At 41.2% G+C, this 18,869-nt stretch overlaps 1 non-coding gene across 1 annotated transcript in view; it reads left to right on the top strand.

The window, feature by feature from the left end:
- Positions 1 to 1,183: 1,183 nt before the first annotated feature.
- Positions 1,184 to 18,869, top strand: part of pacs2.S — an 86,829-nt gene continuing 69,143 nt past the window's right edge. The window contains exon 1 of the transcript XR_005963805.1: positions 1,184 to 1,481. This is a non-coding gene — a transcript (phosphofurin acidic cluster sorting protein 2 S homeolog). The remainder of the gene's footprint in view (positions 1,482 to 18,869) is intronic.

Raw genomic sequence — 18,869 nt, 5'->3', positions numbered from 1 at the left:
GCTCAAGCCCTAGCCCTGGAGGTTTAAGCTGAAAACAAGAAGTCTGATACAGAAGCCCATTTGTACACAACAGAAGGAAAGAAATGCGCCGCCCTATAATCGAAAGATGGGAGTGGCTTTAAAGAGGTGGTTGACCTTTAAGTTAAAGGGATACTGTCATCGGAAAAAAAAATGTTTTCAATATGAACCAATTAATAGTGCTGCTCCAGCAGAATTCTGCACAGAATGCATTTCTCAAAAGAGCAAACTGATTTTTTTATATTCAATTTTGAAATCTGACATGGGGCTAGACATATTGTCAATTTCCCAGCTGCCCCAAATCATGTGAATTATGCTCTGATAAACTTCAATCACTCTTTACTGCTGTACTGCAAGTTGGAGTGATATCACCCCCCTCCCTTTTTCCCCCCCAGCAGCCAAACAAAAGAACAATGGGAAGGAAACCAGATAACAGCTCCCTAACACAAGATAACAGCTCCCTGGTAGATCTAAGAACAACACTCAATAGTAAAATCCAGGTCCCACTGAGACACATTCAGTTACATTGAGAAGGAAAAACAGCAGCCTGCCAGAAAGCATTTCTCTCCTCAAGTGCAGGCACAAGTCACATGACCAGGGGCAGCTGGGAAATTGACAATATGTCTAGCCCCATGTCAGATTTCAAAATTGAATATAAAAAAATGTGTTGCTTTTTTGAGAAATAGATTTCAGTGCAGAACTCTGCTGGAGTAGCACTATTAACTGATGCGTTTTGAAAAAAACATGTTTTCCGATGACAGGATCCCTTTAACTTAAAGGTCAACCACCTCTTTAAAGCCACGCCCATCTTTCATTATAGGGCGGCGCCTATGCTCTGGCCCAGCCTCATATTATCCGCACGGCCCAAGCCTGTAATATTGTTTATATATAACGATGTTTCTGATCAGAGTCCTAATAACACTCACTCACTCACACCCCTCCAACGCCACTTCCGCTCCTCCAGCCCCTGTAAATAATCACACCGGTGACAAAATCCTTGTGGACGCAGCGATTGGCCGAAGTGAGCGACCAATGGGGAAAACGGATGATAGTCGGGAGCGCGCCCAAGCAAAGAAGGGGCGCGGGGAGAGGGATGAGCCAATCAGAGCGCAGTGCGCTGTATCTCTTGCGTTTGTTGTCAATAAAGCATTTTCTATTGAAACACCTCCTGCAGTGTCAGGGTATAAGGGAGCGGGCACGCGCCTGAGGCGCGCTCACTGGAGTTGTAGAACGCGCAGTAGGAGGAGCACAGGGATCAGTGGGAGATGTGACCGGGGGACCCGGCGTGTGTCCTCCGCCCTGAGGCAGGCGCATCTCTCCGCTGTTCGGGAGGAGGAGGAGGCAGCAGCGAGCATGGCGGACAAGGGCAGGCTGAGCTTCCCGGGGGCACTGAACAGGCCGGTGCCTATGAACCTATTCGCTACCTGGGAAGTAGACGGTTCCAGCCCGAGCTGCATCCCCAGGTATGAGTGACACAGGGGAGGGACACTTACAGACTCACTCGCCCTGTCTGAGCCAATCACTGACCAGCAGCTCCTGCCCATGGGGACTACAAATCCCATCAGCCCCCGCAAGCCTTTCATGTAATGATCAGTCTTTCCCAAATCTCTGTAGTTCAGTGTGTGTCAGTCAGACCCGGAGACTTTCCTTTAGCTCTTGTTACTGACTCCTGTGTCTTTTACTTGTTCTTTTACTGCTGAGATTTCACTCTGTCTGTAGATCTGTAGCTCAGTTACATTTAGTGCCTCCTCCTGTCACTGCTCAAACTCCACTTGCCTTTGTCAGTGCAAGGGTTAAGGACTACATGGACTGTCTGGCTCTTTATTTGTGTGCACTCTTGCTTCTGACTCCTGACACAATGTAGCAGAAACAGCTGGTTCACTAACCTGCAAGAGAACTCACTTCTGCTTCACTGATTCATGAGTCAGGGGCAGAGAATACAAACTGCTTTTGTGTGACCATTGTAATATCACTGGAAATGTTTGATACGTGTGTGTATATAGGAAAGATCTTTAGAATCACATTTTCTTTTGTTTTACCAAAAAAACGTTTTACTTTGTTACACTTTAATGAATACATTGGGTATATTATGTCAGGGGAAGGGTTAAGGAATACGTTGGCGTGTATTGTGTCAGTGGAAGGGTTAAGGAATACATTGGGGTGTATAACATCAGTGGAAGGGTTAAGGAATAAGTTGGGGTGTATTATGCCATTCGAAGGGTTAAGGAATACATTGGCTATATTATGTTATTGAAAGGATTAAGGAATACGTTGGGTGTATTGTCAGTGAAAGGGTTAAGGAATACGTTGGGGTGTATTATGTCAGTGGAAGGCTTAAGGAATACGTTGAGGTGTATTATGTCAGTGGAAGGGTTAAGGAATATGTTGGGGTGTATTATGTCAGTGGAAGGGTTAAGGAATGCGTTGGGGTGTATTATGTCAGTGGAAGGGTTAAGGAATACGTTGGGGTGTATTATGTCAGTGGAAGGGTTAAGGAATACGTTGGGGTATATTATGTCAGTGGAAGGGTTAAGGAATACGTTGGGGTGTAATATGTCAGTGGAAGGGTTAAGGAATACGTTGGGGTGTAATATGTCAGTGGAAGGGTTAAGGAATACGTTGGGGTGTATTATGTCAGTGGAAGGGTTAAGGAATACGTTGGGGTGTATTATGTCAGTGGAAGGGTTAAGGAATACGTTGGGGTGTATTATGTCAGTGGAAGGGTTAAGGAGTATGTTGGGGTGTATTATGTCAGTGGAAGGGTTAAGGAATACGTTGGGGTGTATTATGTCAGTGGAAGGGTTAAGTAATACATCAGGCATTGTCATTTAAATGGTTATGGCATAAATCACAGCATTATGTCAGTGAAAGGGTTAAGGAATACGTTGGGTGTATTAGGTCAGTGCAAGGGTTAAGGAATACATCTGGGTGCATTATGTCTGTGGTGAAAGGGTTATGCATGGGGTGCATTATGGGAGTTGAAGAGTTAAGGTGCTGGCTGGCAGTTGGTAAGGAATAAATAAACACTGGAGCAGAGGAAGTTGCTGTTCAAGAGCAGTGAAAGGGAATTTTCTCATATGTCCTGAGAAGATCACCCCCAGAATATGCCCCATAATTCCTGCCTTATCTGATCACGCCGCAGGCTGTGCTGGCAGAAAGCCGTCATGCTGTATATCTGAATATGGCTGGCTAACAAGAAATCTGTGCCACTGGGGAGGATTGGCCAGTTCATTGGGAGTTACTGGTGCTGGACAAATCCCAACTTTCTGGGCTGTTTGTAGCGTGACACTAGAGTCTAACACTGGCTTGGTGGCAATTACAGGGGAGGGTTGGGGCAGTATTGGAAGTATTGTGTGTTCTGCCTTATACTTTGTCTTCTCCAATTCTCTGTTGTGATGCTGCAGGACTCATGACACACTACAGTCACTATATATAAAATGTAAGCAGCAGTGCTGCCCTGATTTATGGCTGAGATTCTAGCTATCTGTATAACAGAACATTCTGTCCCAGTGGCTGCACAGATCCTATCTGATCCCCATTGTAAGCAGCAGTCCTGACCTGCTTTATGGCAGCTGAGATTCTAGCTATCTGTATAACAGAACATTCTGTCCCAGTGGCTGCACAGATCTTATCTGATCCCTATTGTAAGCAGCAGTCCTGACCTGCTTTATGGCAGCTGAGATTCTAGCTATCTGTATAACAGAACATTCTGTCCCAGTGGCTGCACAGATCCTATCTGATCCCCATTGTAAGCAGCAGTCCTGTCCTGCTTTATGTCAGCTGAGATTCTAGCTATCTGTATAACAGAACATTCTGTCCCAGTGGCTGCACAGATCTTATCTGATCCCTATTGTAAGCAGCAGTCCTGCCCTGCTTTATGGCAGCAATCCTGCTGTATGATATGATATTCTATCTTTTTAGCAGAACTTTCTGTTATAGATCCTATTGTTGCCTTTATGCACATTACTTCTGTCCTGTTGCATAGAGAGAAACAACCTCTTAAAAGAACAATTAAAGGGATTCTCCCCCCAAAAACAGTTTTTCTTTTTGCATAATGAGAGAAAGATGTGCTTCCAGGCAACGCTCCAGTAGGAATTCATTACCCATTTCCACCAGCCTTCTGTGTGATTTGTAAATGTATTGGCAATATCTGTTCTCTCCATTCCTGGTTGTGACTCTTGAGGCAATGTAGCAGAAATCTCTTTTCAACCAGCCTCTTGCTTTGTCGGGGGTTAATTTAAGGAGTAACTTAATTCCCTTCTCACTTCCCCATCGACACAGTGTGGCGGCTGCCCATAATGATGACACAGTCTGTCTGTTAACTCTTCTCTACAGGGACTTGTTGCTTAGCAATGTCTTTGGGTCCCACTCTGCAGAAAGCAGTGTATTTAGTTGACTGGAGCCTTATGATCAGTACTCAAAGCTCTGTTTGCTCTGTGCCCTTCCCTGATTCTCCCTTCTCTGAGACATCTTGCTTTTTCCCTTTATAGAAACAGAAGGGGCACTGGTAATTGGAATTGACTATTTTTGTCTCCCTTTATTTTTTTTTAGCACATGTATGGGACCTGTTATCCAGAATGCTCAGGACCTGGGGGCTTTCTGGATAAAAGATATTTTTGTAATTTGAATCTCCATACCATAAGTCTACGAGAAAGTTATTTAAATAATAAAAAAACCCAGAAGGCTGTCTCTGCTTCCAATTATATCTTAGTTTGGATCAAGTGCAAGCTACTGTTTTATTATTACACAGGAAAAGGAAATCTGTTTTAAAAATTTGGATTATAGGTTATCCGGAAACCCATTATCCAGAATGCTCCGAATTACGGATCTCCCATAGACTCCATTATAATCAAATAATCCAAGTTTTTAAAAGTAATTTCCTTTTTCTCTGTAATAATTGAGCAGTAGCTTGTACTTGATTTTAACTAAGATATAATTAATCCTGATTGGAAGTAGGGATGCACCGAATCCACTGAATTCGGCCGACCTCCCCCCCCCCCCAAATCCTTGGCGAATACCGAACCAAATCTGTATCCTAATTTACATATGCAAATTAAATGTGGGAAGGGGAAAACACTTTTTACTTCCCCACCGCTAATTTGCATATGCACATTAGGATCCGGATTCGGTTCAGCTGTGCAGAAGGATTCAGACAAATACGAATCCTGCTGAAAAAAGCAAATCCAGGATTCTGTGCATCCCTAATTGGAAGCAAACCCAGCCTATTGGGTTTGTTTTAGGGATGCACCGAATCCACTATTTTGGATTTGGCCGAATACCAAACCGAATCCTAATTTGCATATGCAAATAAGGGGTGGGACGTGGTAAACATTGGCATATGCAAATTAGAATTCGGATTCAGCTCAGCCGAATCCTGCTGAAAAAGGCTGAATCAAATCCTGGATTCGGTGCATCCCTAGTTTATTTAATGTTTACATGATTTTTTAGTAGATTTCAGGTACGAAGATCTAAATTATGGGAAGATCCATTATCTGGAAAACCTCAGATCCCAAGCATTCTGGATAACAGGTCCCATGGATGTAGTTGGATTAAAATGGAGTCTGTGGAAGACGATCTTCCTGTAATTTGGAGCTTTACAGATAATCTGTTTCTAGATAATGGATTTTATAACTGTACTATGCCTGATGGGTGCAAATTAAAACAAATGAGATTTTAGAGTTGGAAATCCCTCTAATCTGAATCATGGAATCATATGGCTGCAATGGTGCTTTTGTAGGGTCTGTCTTCCATGTTAAGGTTTTGTTACCCTTTCCTTTACAATGTGCCTTATATCTTTCCATCATATTTCTATGCCTGTGTTGTGTCAAAATACTTGCAAGGTTCATTTCAGCTGCCCTAAAACAGGAAATAATATACATATTATGTGTACAAAACATGAGCGCTGAGCCTTTGTCACACAGACAAACAAAAGGAACCAGTGCTGTGCCAACTAATCAGCCGAAACTCAATTCCTACCCCATGCACATTATTCATTAGTATTAGTGATGGGCGAATAAATCCGCCAGGCGCGAATTTTGAGGCAAGTTTCCGCGTTTTGGCGTCAAAAAAATAATTTGGATGCGCAACAAAAAAGTCTCTTGTGTCAAAACCATCATGCATCGATTCGGACGCCCATTGACTTTAAGGCTGGCACCAAAACTGGCATTAAATACGCAAATTTTTCGCCGTTTCACGAATTCCGCAGGAAATTTGCGAATTTTTCATCGAAGCGAAATGGGAGAAGTTCGCTCCATCACTAATTAGTATGTTGCCTAACACAGAAACACTATCATTTTCATCAATACAGAAAACAGTTTTCCTGCCCAATTTTGGATTTACCATTTATCACTTTTTGAGCAGAGTATTGGGCTAATTTCTGAATTTAGGGTCTTAATTTCACAAGGGCAGTTATCAGTTAAGCTGATCATGTATGGACCTGTCTCCTCCAGACCTCATAAGCCTGTGTATGGGGTTCTCCAACATCTTGTACTAACAATGTCTGGTTGAAAAGCAGCTGGTTCAATTATTGGATTAGCCCAATTTGTTCCAAATCAGTCCGAGTTCTTCTTGTTCTTTGACCTCACATCTCAAGATATGTAGTTATGGTCAGTCTATTAAAGGGGATGGTCACCTTTGAGTTAATGTTTCGTATGATGTAGAGAGTGATATTCTGAGACAATTTTCGATTGGTTTTCATTTTTTATCATTTGTGATTTTTGAGTCGTTTAGCTTTTTATTCAGCAGTTTCCCAGTCTGCAGTTTCAGCAATCTGGTCGCTAGGGTCCAAATGACCGTAGAAACCATGCATTGATTCGAATAAGAGACTAGAATATGATTAGGAAAAGGGCCTGAATAGAAACATGAGCAACAAAAAGTAACACTAATAATACATTTTGTATTCCGCAGTTCCCCAGTCTACAGTCTAGTTGTCGGGGTCCAAATGACCCTAGCAACCGTGCATTGATTTGAATAAGTGACTGGAATATGATTAGGAAAGGGGCCTGAATAAAAAAATGAGCAATAAAAAGTAGCAAGGAAGGCAAATAATCAAAAAAAGAAAAACTGTTAAAACTAAATAATGAAGACCAGTTAAAAATGTGCTTAGAATTGGCAATTCTATAACATAATATCCTATTGGTTGCTGTGGGCAATTAAGCGCCTATGTTCTGTCCCTCTGTAGTCACATGACACTTATATGGCAAGGCATTTTGGTTGGCTGAGGATGCTGGGACACTAGTTTACATTAAGTGCAACGCCAGTTTCATAAGATTCTTTAATATGCCACTTAATTTGATATAAACTGTCTGCTGCTCATGTATTCATTTTGGGGGTATAGTTTCCCTTTAAAGGGGTCGTGTTTCCTCATCGCAAGCAGCGTTCCTGCCCAAAGCTTTATCCAAGTAACAGGCAGCAGCTCAATACAATGTTCAGCGATTGTAAAGGAAGGGAATGTTTGTGCACATTGCATTTGTCACTGGATCCTGGTTCCTATTGCGCAATGTACTTTATATGAATAAGTGTAACACTCTCCCCTTATATATAAATCAATTTTACTTCTATGACCCTGCAGAATGTAGCGGATCAGTAGACTGCGGCGGGTCGCGGAAATGCTTCGTTTTGGGAAACTGGAGCCTTCCCGAACCCACAAACAGGAAGCGGAGGAATTTGAGTGGATTTAGTTGCAGTTGTGAAACCTCCACCGGGGAAATGGCTCAGCAGAATGTGCCCTCTGCCCGGAAAATAACAAACAGAGCCATTTCGGTTTATGGGGTGGAAATCCTGCTAATTTCACCTGGAAACTTCTTTTTTTTTTAACATTCAAAACAGAGTTGTGTATCTATTGCCTGGTGCTAAAAAATGTGCATTGTCTAAGGCAGAAAGAAGGTCCTTTTTACGGTTCCATAGGAAAGGTTCTGTGCCTGCCGTATTCCGCTGCAGGCGTCCTCAACACTAGGGGGCAGATTTATCAAGGGTCGAATTGAAAATTTGAATTATTTATGGCCAAAACTGTCAAATTTAACTAGAGAATTATTCAAATTTGTTTTGAGTTTTTAAAAAAATTAGATTTTCAACAGTTATCGTACTCTGCCCCTTTAAATGAGAATTCAGCCCGTAATAAAAAAAAACCCTACCCTGGGTAGACCCCCTCCCCCTCAGCCTACCTGCCCTCCCGGTCAAATGCCCCTAATTTTTTACTCACCCCTCTGTGCAGATTCTGGCCTCTGAGTTCACGGCAGCCATCTTCTGTCTTCTGACTTTTTCGGCGCATGCGCAGTTGGAGTAAATTTCCAGTCCTGAACCACTGCACATGTACCGAAGTGGTACGAAAATTACCGAAAATGATGAAATCTGAATTTTTGGTCATTTCCGTGACTTTCGATGCATGCGTAAAATCTTAATTTTCAATATTGCGCTGGAAGTCTCAAAAATTCCAATTTTGCGCATGCACCGAATGTCACGAAAATTAGCGAAAATTCAGGTTTCGGAACTTTTTGTAATTTTCGTGACTTTCAGCGCATTTGCAGTTGTTCGGGAACTTAAATTAGGGCCATTTGCCAGGGGGAGGTATAGGCTGGGGGGCGAGGAGGGAGGGGGGTCTACCCAGGGTAGGGGGGAGGGTTTTTTTTATTATGGGTTGTATTCTCCTTTAAGAACTCAAATTCAACTATTCGCCACCTAAAACCTACCGAATTGCTGTAAAGTAAATGGGAGATGTCCTTTGATCAATTTGGAGAATATCTTCCTGACATTCGAGGTTTTTTTGGAGAAAAAACTCGAATCTAATTTTTAAAACTCGAATCGGATTCGAGTTTTTGAGTCGATCCTATTCACCCGAGTTGCACAAATTAGATTTTTTTAATACGTTTCAATTGGTCGTATTTAGATTCCTTGGGATTTTATGGGAGTTTTTAAAAACTCACATGAATTTGAAATTTGACCTTTGATGAATTTGATAAACAATATATATATTGCATATGGGACTGTATGAAATCAGTCACGCTGTACAGTTATTGATCTAATGAGAGTAACTCACAAAGCTGAAATGCTTCTTATGTAACTCACATTGGGACGGCAACTCTTATGTTGGAAGGTATATTCTATATATGCTAACACTAAGGGGCAGATTTAACAAAAACCGAAGTGAAAATTGGAATTAAAATTTTTTTGTGTACTTCGACTAGGGAATAGTCCAAATTCGATTCGAATTTGAAAAAAATCATGTACTGTCTCTTTAAAAATTCGTCTTCAACCATTCGCCATCTAAAACCTGCTAAAGGTTTTTTTGTATAAAAACTTCGAATTGTACGATTCGATTGCGCTATTACTTTGATTCGTTCAATCGAAAACGGACCTATTCGATCGAAAACGGACCTATTCAGCCAAAAAAAAAAAAATACAATTTAATTTCGGTTAGTCTTTTTGAATTCCAATTTTTTAAGTTTTTCAAATTCGACCCTTGATAAATCTGCCCCTAAGAGGCACACTTATCAAAGGTCGAATTTCAAATTGATGAGTTTTCAAAAACTCCCCTAAACTCCCATAAATTGAAATTCGACCAATTGAAATCTGTTAAAAAAAAAATAAAAAATAAAAATTTTCAATGAAATCAACCTGAAAACAAATTCAAATTAAATTCGATTCAAATTTAAAACTCAATTCAAGCTATTTTCTCCAAAAAAACCTCAAATGTCAGGAAGGCTGCAAACAACTCCGAATAGTTCCCTGGGCGTCTCCCATTGACTTAAACAGAAATTCGGCCGTTTTTAGGTGGCGGACAGTCGAATTTGAGTATGATAAATGTCAAAAATCGAATTTGAATTTTTTTTTTAAAAAACTCGAATCGAATTTGAATAACTCCCTATTCGAATTTGACAGTTTCGACCTTGATATATTTGTAACAATTACAAATATAAATACAGTAGAAACCCCATTTTACATCCCCTGATTTTAAGTTTTCCTTATTTTACATTGACATTTTGTGGTCCCACCTATATATTATACATAATACATTTTCCTGGATTTTACACCATTTTTTTCTGGTCCCCTGAAAAATGTAAAATGAGGGTTCTACTGTATTTATTATATTTTAAAAATATTTATATATTTTATATGTACTCTATGTGCTCAGAGCTAGTGGGTGTTACTGTGTGTGGGAATCTTGGGGGGATGTAAATGAGAACATCCATTATTTTTTATTAGCCAATAAGCTGGTGCTAAATTTCAAATAGTAGGGGCGCTCTCATACAGCAGACAAGCCAGCAGGGTATCCGTTCAGATTCTGTTTTATTGTAAACATTAAAATAATAGTGCAAGACTATTTATTTTTTTACAATAAACTGGACAGGAAGTCTCTGCCCACAAGAGCTTACAATCTAAATTGCTTCGTCACCAAACAGTAGATTTGCTCTGTGTAAGCAGCTGATAATTAGGCTGCTCAGCTGATAACCGGGGCCGGTTGGAGGATATTGTTCCGACACGTGTGTGTAAATGATCGGAGCATTGTTGGCACAGTTCAGGAAAGGTTTGGCAACCATGCAGCGCTGCGTTATTGCCTTGTAAATCACTGAATCTGCTCACACTTCTGCAGGGATCATTCCCCCTTTATGAAACTTGCTTCTCTGCTCCATAAGTGCGGCGGGTGCAGACGCCCGTGCAGTCCAGTTGCTTTATCGGTGTTTCTCTAAATAGAAATGGTGCGTTATTTTGGTTGCGGCTTCTCTTTGTTAGTGGAGGGCTGGGTTAGTTTAAAGTATCTCTACATGGACGTCCACATTGTTTCTTCAAGGCTGCTGACAACATTGTGAAAGCCCTGCAAACGCATTGTCGTTATGCTGTAAAAAATGTTTTTTATAGTTTGTGAATGGTCTACTTTGCCCTTTTGTGGGAAAGTATATGGATAAGTACTTTTAAGTGCATATGTATTTTGACAAAATAAATGGTCATTCTCGCTATCAGAGGGAATGAGTCACCTTTTGTCGGGGTTTCTTTTGTTCACAGCAGCGCAGCTTGAAGGGGTATGGAAGGATCTCTAAGGGTTTAAGCACACGGGGAGATGTAATCGCTGGCGACTAATCGCCTCTTCTGGGGGGGCGACAATCTCCTTGAACTGCCTTCCCCGTGCTTGCTATAATGACAAAACTCCAGCGCCAATGCACTTGCGATGCTTCGATTTCTGAAGTCGCCCGAAGAGGCAACTTCGAGCGACTTAGGAAATCGAAGCGCCGCAAGTGCATTGGCGCTGTTGTTTTGTCATTATTGCAGACGGCAGGCACAGGGAAGGCAGTTCAGGGAGATTGTTGCCCCGCAGAAGAGGCGATTAAATCTCCCCAAATCTGCCGTGTGCTAGCCCCCTTAAGCTGGAGATAGACGTAAAGATTTTTAAAAGATCTTTTCGTTATCGTTAGACCAAGCTTATCTTGAAACAATCGTTTAAACGTACGATTTGTCCATTGCATAAAAAGACCATTTCAAGCGATTTTGACTTCTAGTTGAAGCCAGGAAAACTGGTGGTATCTGTCTGCTTGGCCCTGCAAACATAGATAAATTTCACTGTGACCGATGAAAATTTTTTAACCTGGCCAAACAGTTTTCTGACAGATGTCGGACAAAAAATCGTTAGATGCACGAGATTGTTCGATTCCCACTAACCTCACGATAATTTGACGGATTGGTTGGATTGCACTGATATCGGTCTTCACCAAAGAAAAATCTTTGCGTCTATGGAGACCTTTAGAATAAAGATTTATAGCAGCAGGAATAGAAAGCACTACTTTTAGGGTAATGCAATCGGGACATTTCTTTTGTCGCTTCGTCCCTCAAGCAAATTTTCTCAGAATGCCACTCTGTGCTTATATCATAATAAAATGGTTAATATGATGTAAAGTGTGACATTCCAAGACTATTTGCAATTGATCTTCATTTCTTATTTTAGTATAGTTACTACTACTAAGTAGTAACTATACCAATAAAAGTGAAGCTTCAGAGAGCAATAGTTTTGGCTTAGGGGTCAGTTATCCCCCATTTGAAAGCTGGAGAGATGCAGAAGAGCAAAGTACATTACTACAAAATGATAAAAAATGAGGACCAATTGAAAAGTTGTTTAGGATAGGCCATTCTGTATTATACCAAAAGTTAACAACCCATAGGTGCTAGTGATGGGCGAATAAATCCATCAGGCATGAATTTGAGAAGAATTTCTGCATTTCGTCGCCAGCGGAAAAATTACGTGAAACTGCAGCGTCAAACCTTACAAAAAAATAATTGTTGTGTGTCAAAATTATTCGGACGCCCACTGACTTTAATGCATTTGGACAAAATAGTCACTCGTGCCAAAATTGACGAACATCAAAATAATTTTGACACCATTACATTTTTAGGTAATATTACGATTATTTTGGCGAAGGGAAACAGCACGGATTCGCCCATTACTAATAGGTGCCAATAGGTCTCTCTCTGGCAGTTTTGCAGAATGTATTGACAATAATATTGTGTACGGTGAGTTTTTTTTTTTTTTTTTTTTGTAATCCATGTGGTTTTTCTTCCGTCATTTGCCTTTTTCGCTCCTGTCATTTCCATTCTGACGAATGCCTGGCAAATGGCACGTTGGCGTTTTTATAAATAATTGATCAACTGAAGGAGTTAACGTCCTGCTGTCCTTCGCTTGACTTCATCTTTTTTTTTCTTCACAGCACGTGATCAGTGGCCATCAACGCTTCACTTCATCTTCATATTTTCAATTACGGCAATTATCCGAGAGTGCTGCCCTGTATCTATGGGGCGCGTGACTCTGCTGACCCAAAAGAATTGCCAGTCTTCTGTGAGATTTGTTTTTCCGAGCTTTAAAACAAAGCCACGATTCCATGGCACAAAGGAAACCCCATTCCGCTGATGGCGATTTTACTATTGATGTAACTAAATTCTCAAGCAGTCGTTTCACCACAGTATCTAAATCCCTAGAATATAAACGTTTATATTCCACTGGGATTTTTTATTTTGTTCGATAATAAATATTGTCATTTGCTTTAAAACCTCTTGAGACCCTGAGCAGGCACCCATCCAACAGCGCCACTGGACCGTATTCATCTCTATTAAAAAGAGTTATTATTGGGCTTAGTCTATAACAAAAGGGAATGCTCCACTGATTTCCATGTTTTCTGCTTGGTATAGTGCAATTTTGAAAGCCAAAAAAGCTTTGATTGGTTGAAAGGAGCGGAGTATCCTCATAGTAAGTAGTCGATCATGTAGGGTTTGGATCCCTTTGATGGCTAAAGTCATAATAGTTTCTTCAAGATATCTGTTCTCAAATACTCTGGACAAGTGTCCAACTAAGGAACAACGCTGGCATCAGCATAGATTTTTTTAATCAGCCCAGTTGTCCACTATACCTTGAGGGCACCATGTCTGAGGGTGTCTGAGGAACCAGAACAGCTTCTAGTCATCTTCTGCCCTTCCACCTGTCTTGGTGGTGGTCGTAGGGTCTCATGGAGGTAGCTATTAATGCATCTCTGAAAATCGAAATTTAGAGGCAGTTGCATCCAACGCAACCCTAAAGGTGGCCATAGACGAGTTTTCATACGATATTCGGTGCGTGTATGGTGGGAAAAGAGCCGACTGATATCGGCAGAAGACTTGGATATCAGTTGGCTTGTCAGTCTGGCTGGACTGAAAATTTTGATCTAACGATTCAGCTCTACACATGTGTATTGAAACGAACGAACGTTCTTTCTTGGAAAGATCTTTTTCAAGAAAGATCGTAATTGTTACATCTATGGCCACCTAAAGACCAAGAGTTCTTTAGCAGAATTATATCATATGTCGATGGTCAACGCTATAATGCTCTTGACCCATGGAGACCCGTGGAACATCTGGGCATGGTACTATTGAGATATTTATTTACATTGAAAATGAATGCAATTGAAGGGAAAGTAAATCTCTGCTTAACAGGCATATATTTAGACTTTTGTGTATCACCATGCATTCATCTCTTCCATTAAAAAATGAGTCGAGGTCTTGGGACCATCTACATTTCCAAAGATATCCACCTTGGATGTTGTTGCTTCTCGCTGCTTAGCTACAAATCCAGGTGCTCCGGTGCTGGGAGTTGTAGTGGCACAGCAGATGAAGGGACGCAGTTTGCCAATTCCCTGGCTTATACCACACTCCTTCAGACTCTGGGCTTATATTAATATAGCTATACGAGAGTTCAGTGGTTCTTTCATAAATGTAGGTTAGTGAGTCACTCGGATAAAATTCTGGAGCAGACTTGTCTGATCATTCTGCAACAGTGACTAATTAAATACAGGCCTTGAAGGAGCTTGTAAATAATCAGGCACTCCTCCAATGGGAGGCAAAGGTACCGCAAAATAATTCTCCATATTTGGAAGACTTCATATTCTATTTTCTCTCTACAGGACCCAGGTGTACAACAATGAATCACTTTTCCCCCATATCTATCATAGGAAAAGTGGTACAGGGTCTAACACAGTGGTCCCCAACCTTTTTTTTAAAAAAATATTTTTTTACCTGTGAGCCACATTTAAATGTAAAAAAAGTTACATAATCATGCAAAAAGTGTGGGCTGTGATTATCTATAGGTAGTCTCTTTGTTTTATTGTGGACAGAAGTGTAATATGGGGCATAAAATAGTTTGACTACTTAAGGGCAGGGGGTTTAGACTCGAATATGGTCAGGGCCCACCTTGGATAATAACAAGGTTAACAAGCAGACATTCAGAATATTTAAGATAGGAAATCCATTTTTACCCAAAATTTCACTTAAATGGATCTTTAATCTGGTCTTCCAGATATATCTAGGAGAGCAGAGAACTCCCCAGTTAGAGGCTGCCAGAGTCTTTCCTTTTTTTTTTTGGAACGGCCCGGCTTATCCTTCAAGACAAGTGAGAGTACTCACTAATCCCCTGCCAGGAAAGGAACAGCACGGGGGATTTTCCCAGAACCAAAGAAATCGCAATCAAAAGACCAAGGAGATTTTTAACAAAGGGAAACCTTCCCGGAAATCGAACCTGATCCATGTGACCCTGCGGCACAGATTATTTGCATTTTAATGAAATCTGGAGCTCAGGAGAACTCCTAACTCTTGCACAATATTTGAAGTCCACGCAATTTGAAAAGACTATTGGCTTGTAATAAAAAAAATAGTGCAATATCTAGAATTTAATGTCAAGCCGTAGATACCTGAAAGACCAACTATAGCCTAAAAAAAGAATGTCTAGCAATGATGCATCTTATATACTAAGAACTAACTTTACCACCCCGAAGCTCCAGGAACTCTATAATCGTAATGAGCCATGTGTTCAAAGCTGTAGACAGTTGCTCCTCATCTTTAACCCTTTTTTAGTCATCTTATAAATGCCAATGACTCTGCACATGCTCAGTGCACTCTAAGCTACTGTTACGGTTTGTAAACGGGTGTCTCTCTCTCTCGCTCTCGTAAATTTAGTACAGAAAATACAGCATTTTTAGTCACAATAGGATGTAAAATTGTATTCTCCTGTCCTCACTGGAACAAGATGGTTGCATGCTGGTCAAGCATGGAGACCTCCTTCTAGTCTTGTGGTTCAAGCTGCAGGTTGGGTTTTTTTTGCCATGTCCTTGCACATTGAGATTAGTTAGAAGGGGATCTTCACACTTCCTGTAAAACCCCCAGGTATTATTCATATTTTTTTCATCCTAAGAATTAAGGATATGGTTGATTGAAGTATCAAAAGTGTCCTTTGCTTCAGTGGAGAACTTTGCAAAGAGAAAGTGGTCTGCTCTTGACTGGCACAGTAGAGGACCTCATGGTCCACGTCTGTATCCCTCTATCCGTGACTCGTTTAGCTGTACGAGAGCTCTTTATACAAGCTTTTAGGGCTCACCTAACATATATATGCCTGTATATGACAAGGAACCTTAGTCACTGCAGAGAGGTTGACAAATGAGTTTGTTTGACCAAGAGTTAAAGGGATTCTGCCATGATTTTTATTATGTAGTTTTTATTTCTAAATCACACTGTTTACAATGCAAGCAATTCACTTTACCATATAAAATTTCATTCCTGAATTAACAAGTGTATTTTTTTTTAGTTGTAATATTGGTGTGTAGGCAGCCATTTCAGGTCATTTTGCCTGGTCATGTGCTTTCAGAAAGAGCCAGCACTTTAGGATGGAACTGCTTTCTGACAGGCTGTTGTTTTTCCTACTCAATGTAACTGAATGTGTCGCAGTGGGACCTGGATTTTACTATTGAGTGCTGTTCTTAGATTAGGGTTGCCACCTTTATGTCTGGCTGAGACCGGGCGGGGGGTGTGTGTCTGTGATGTCAGTGGGTGGGGCTATGATGTCAGTGGACGGACCTGTGACGTCAGTGGGTGGGGCTATGACGCGGCGATCAGCAATTGGCCGAAAGCCGTGTCAATCAAGGGAATCCCGCCCGGTTTTCCTTATTTGGAAAACCTGGCAGGAAGTATAGACAAGGGCAGCCCCTCAGAATACCGGGCTGTCCGGGTCAAAACCGGACAGGTGGCAACCCTATCTTAAGGTGGGCATATGTGGATAGATCCGCTCGTTTGGCGATGTCGCCAAACGAGCGGATCTCCCTCGAGCGGATCTCCCTCCGATATGGTGGGCAATATCGGGCAGATCTGATCGTGGGCCCTAGGGCCCAACGATCGGATCCTAGCATTCGGCAAACGGGCGGTCGGATCGCGGGACCGCATCAACGAACAGATGCGGCCGCGATCCGACGGGATTTTTAAACCCATCCGATCGAGATCTGGCCGACTTTCGGCCAGATCTCGATCGGGGAAGCCCGTCTGGGGCCCCCATACACGGGCCAATAAGCTGCCGACACAGTCTGTCGGCAGCTTTTATCGGCCCGTGTATGGCCACCTTTAGATCTACCAGGCAGCTGTTATCTTGTGTTAGGGAGCTGCTATCTGCTTACCTTCCCATTGTTCTGTTGTTTGGCTGCTGGGGGGAAAGGGAAGGGTGTGATATCACTCTAACTTGCAGTACAGCATTAAAGAGTAATTGAAGTTTACCAGAGCACAAGTCACATGACTGGGGGCAGCTGGAAACCTGACAAGCTTTCTAGCCCCATGTCAGATTTTAAAATTAGATATTAAAAAATCTGTTTGCTTTTTTTGAGAAGTGGATTACAGTGCAGAATTCTGCTGGAGCAGCACTATTAACTGATTCATTGCCTTGGGGCTGTAATAATAGTAGTCATAGCCGTAATTAAAATGTATTTAGAGCTAGTACTAGACAGGCTTGGTCGCAGCACAAAGGTTAACATCATGGTCACATATATTAAAAATACTTGGGTCTTATCTAACACATATCTATATTTTATGATATATCTAATCTTGGTACCAAAAGGAGTTGACAAGATTGGATGAACTAACAGGCCAGAAAGGCACAAGTGTATTCATTTACCTTCGAATATGTGGCGATATGATCAGTATCCGCAAATAAGGTTGTTGTGAAAATGTGTGTAAATATCCTATAGGACAGGGTAGTAAAAAAAGGAGCATAGAAAGGGTTTATTTACTGGACGGGGCAGTCTGCTTATAGAGTCCCTGCCCGAAAGACTTAGGAATGACTGATTTATTGGTGGCATTTCCTAAATGGTTTGGATTCCTTTCGGGCAAGAAAGGGTGTAGGTACAATGGGTGGCCTTGATTCAGGGAGCAATCCAATCGCTATTTTGGGGTCAGGAAGGAATTCTAACAGTTCTAGTTAGCTTATCTGGCTTTCTCTGGATCCGTTTTTTTAGATGTAGAAGTTATTTACCTTTGAAACAACTACATGATTAAGACATTTTGCAAAGAGCAGTTTCTTACCAGATCTTGTCCATGTCAGGAAATCAATACATGAGGGATTTGCTGCCTCTCTCTTCTGCTTACTGAGCGAAATAAATAGAGCGTTCCACATTCTTTTTCTTTAAATATTCTATCTCTCTCTCTCTCTCTCTCTGTCTCTCTCTCTGTCTCTCTCTCTGTCTCTCTCTCTGTCTCTCTCTGTCTCTCTCTCTGTCTCTCTCTCTGTCTCTCTCTCTCTCTCTCTCTCTCTCTCTCTCTCTCTCTCTCTCTCTCTCTCTCTATCTATATATATCTATATATATCTATATATAGATATATATATCTATATATAGATATATATATATATATATATCCTTAAATTAACTTATGTATGATATAGAGAGTGATATTCCGAGACTAGTGGCGATTGGTTTTCATTTTTTATTATTTGTGGTTTTTGAGTTAATTAGCTTTTTGCTCAGCAGCTCTTCCTTTTGCAGTTTCAGCAATCTGGTTGCCAGGGTCTGAATTACCCTAGCAACCATGCACTGATTTGAATAAGAGACTGGAATATGAATAAGAGAGGGCCCTAATAGAAAGATGAGTAATAAAAAAGAAGCAATAATGTTGTAGCCTTACAGAGCATTTGTATTCCAGATTGGGTTGTTGACCCCCTTTTGAAAGCTGGAAAGAGTCAGAAATAGAAAGCAAATAATTCACAGACTATAAAAAAGAAATAAATTAAGGCCAATTGAAAAGTTGCTCAGAATAAGCCATACAATAACATACTAAAAAGTTAACTTTAAGATGAACCAAGGTGAAAAAGTGGGTGATTGCAAGGCTGCTAGGGTAGATATTGTGTAGCAGTGGGATAGCAGTTACAATTCTAGGTGTGATTGCTGCAGGACAAAATATTTAGTCATGGGCGAATTTCTTCCCACGAAATTCGCGAAACGATGTTAAAGTCAATGGCCGCCTGAATAATGTTGACGCGCGCCGGTTTTGGCGCCAGCGACTTTTCGGACGCACGTCCAAACTAAATTCACAAATTT

This window comes from Xenopus laevis, chromosome 8S (assembly GCF_017654675.1).
Source record: "Xenopus laevis strain J_2021 chromosome 8S, Xenopus_laevis_v10.1, whole genome shotgun sequence".
NCBI classification, from domain to species: Eukaryota; Metazoa; Chordata; class Amphibia; order Anura; family Pipidae; genus Xenopus; species Xenopus laevis.
This window is presented reverse-complemented; position numbering and strand designations above follow the sequence as displayed.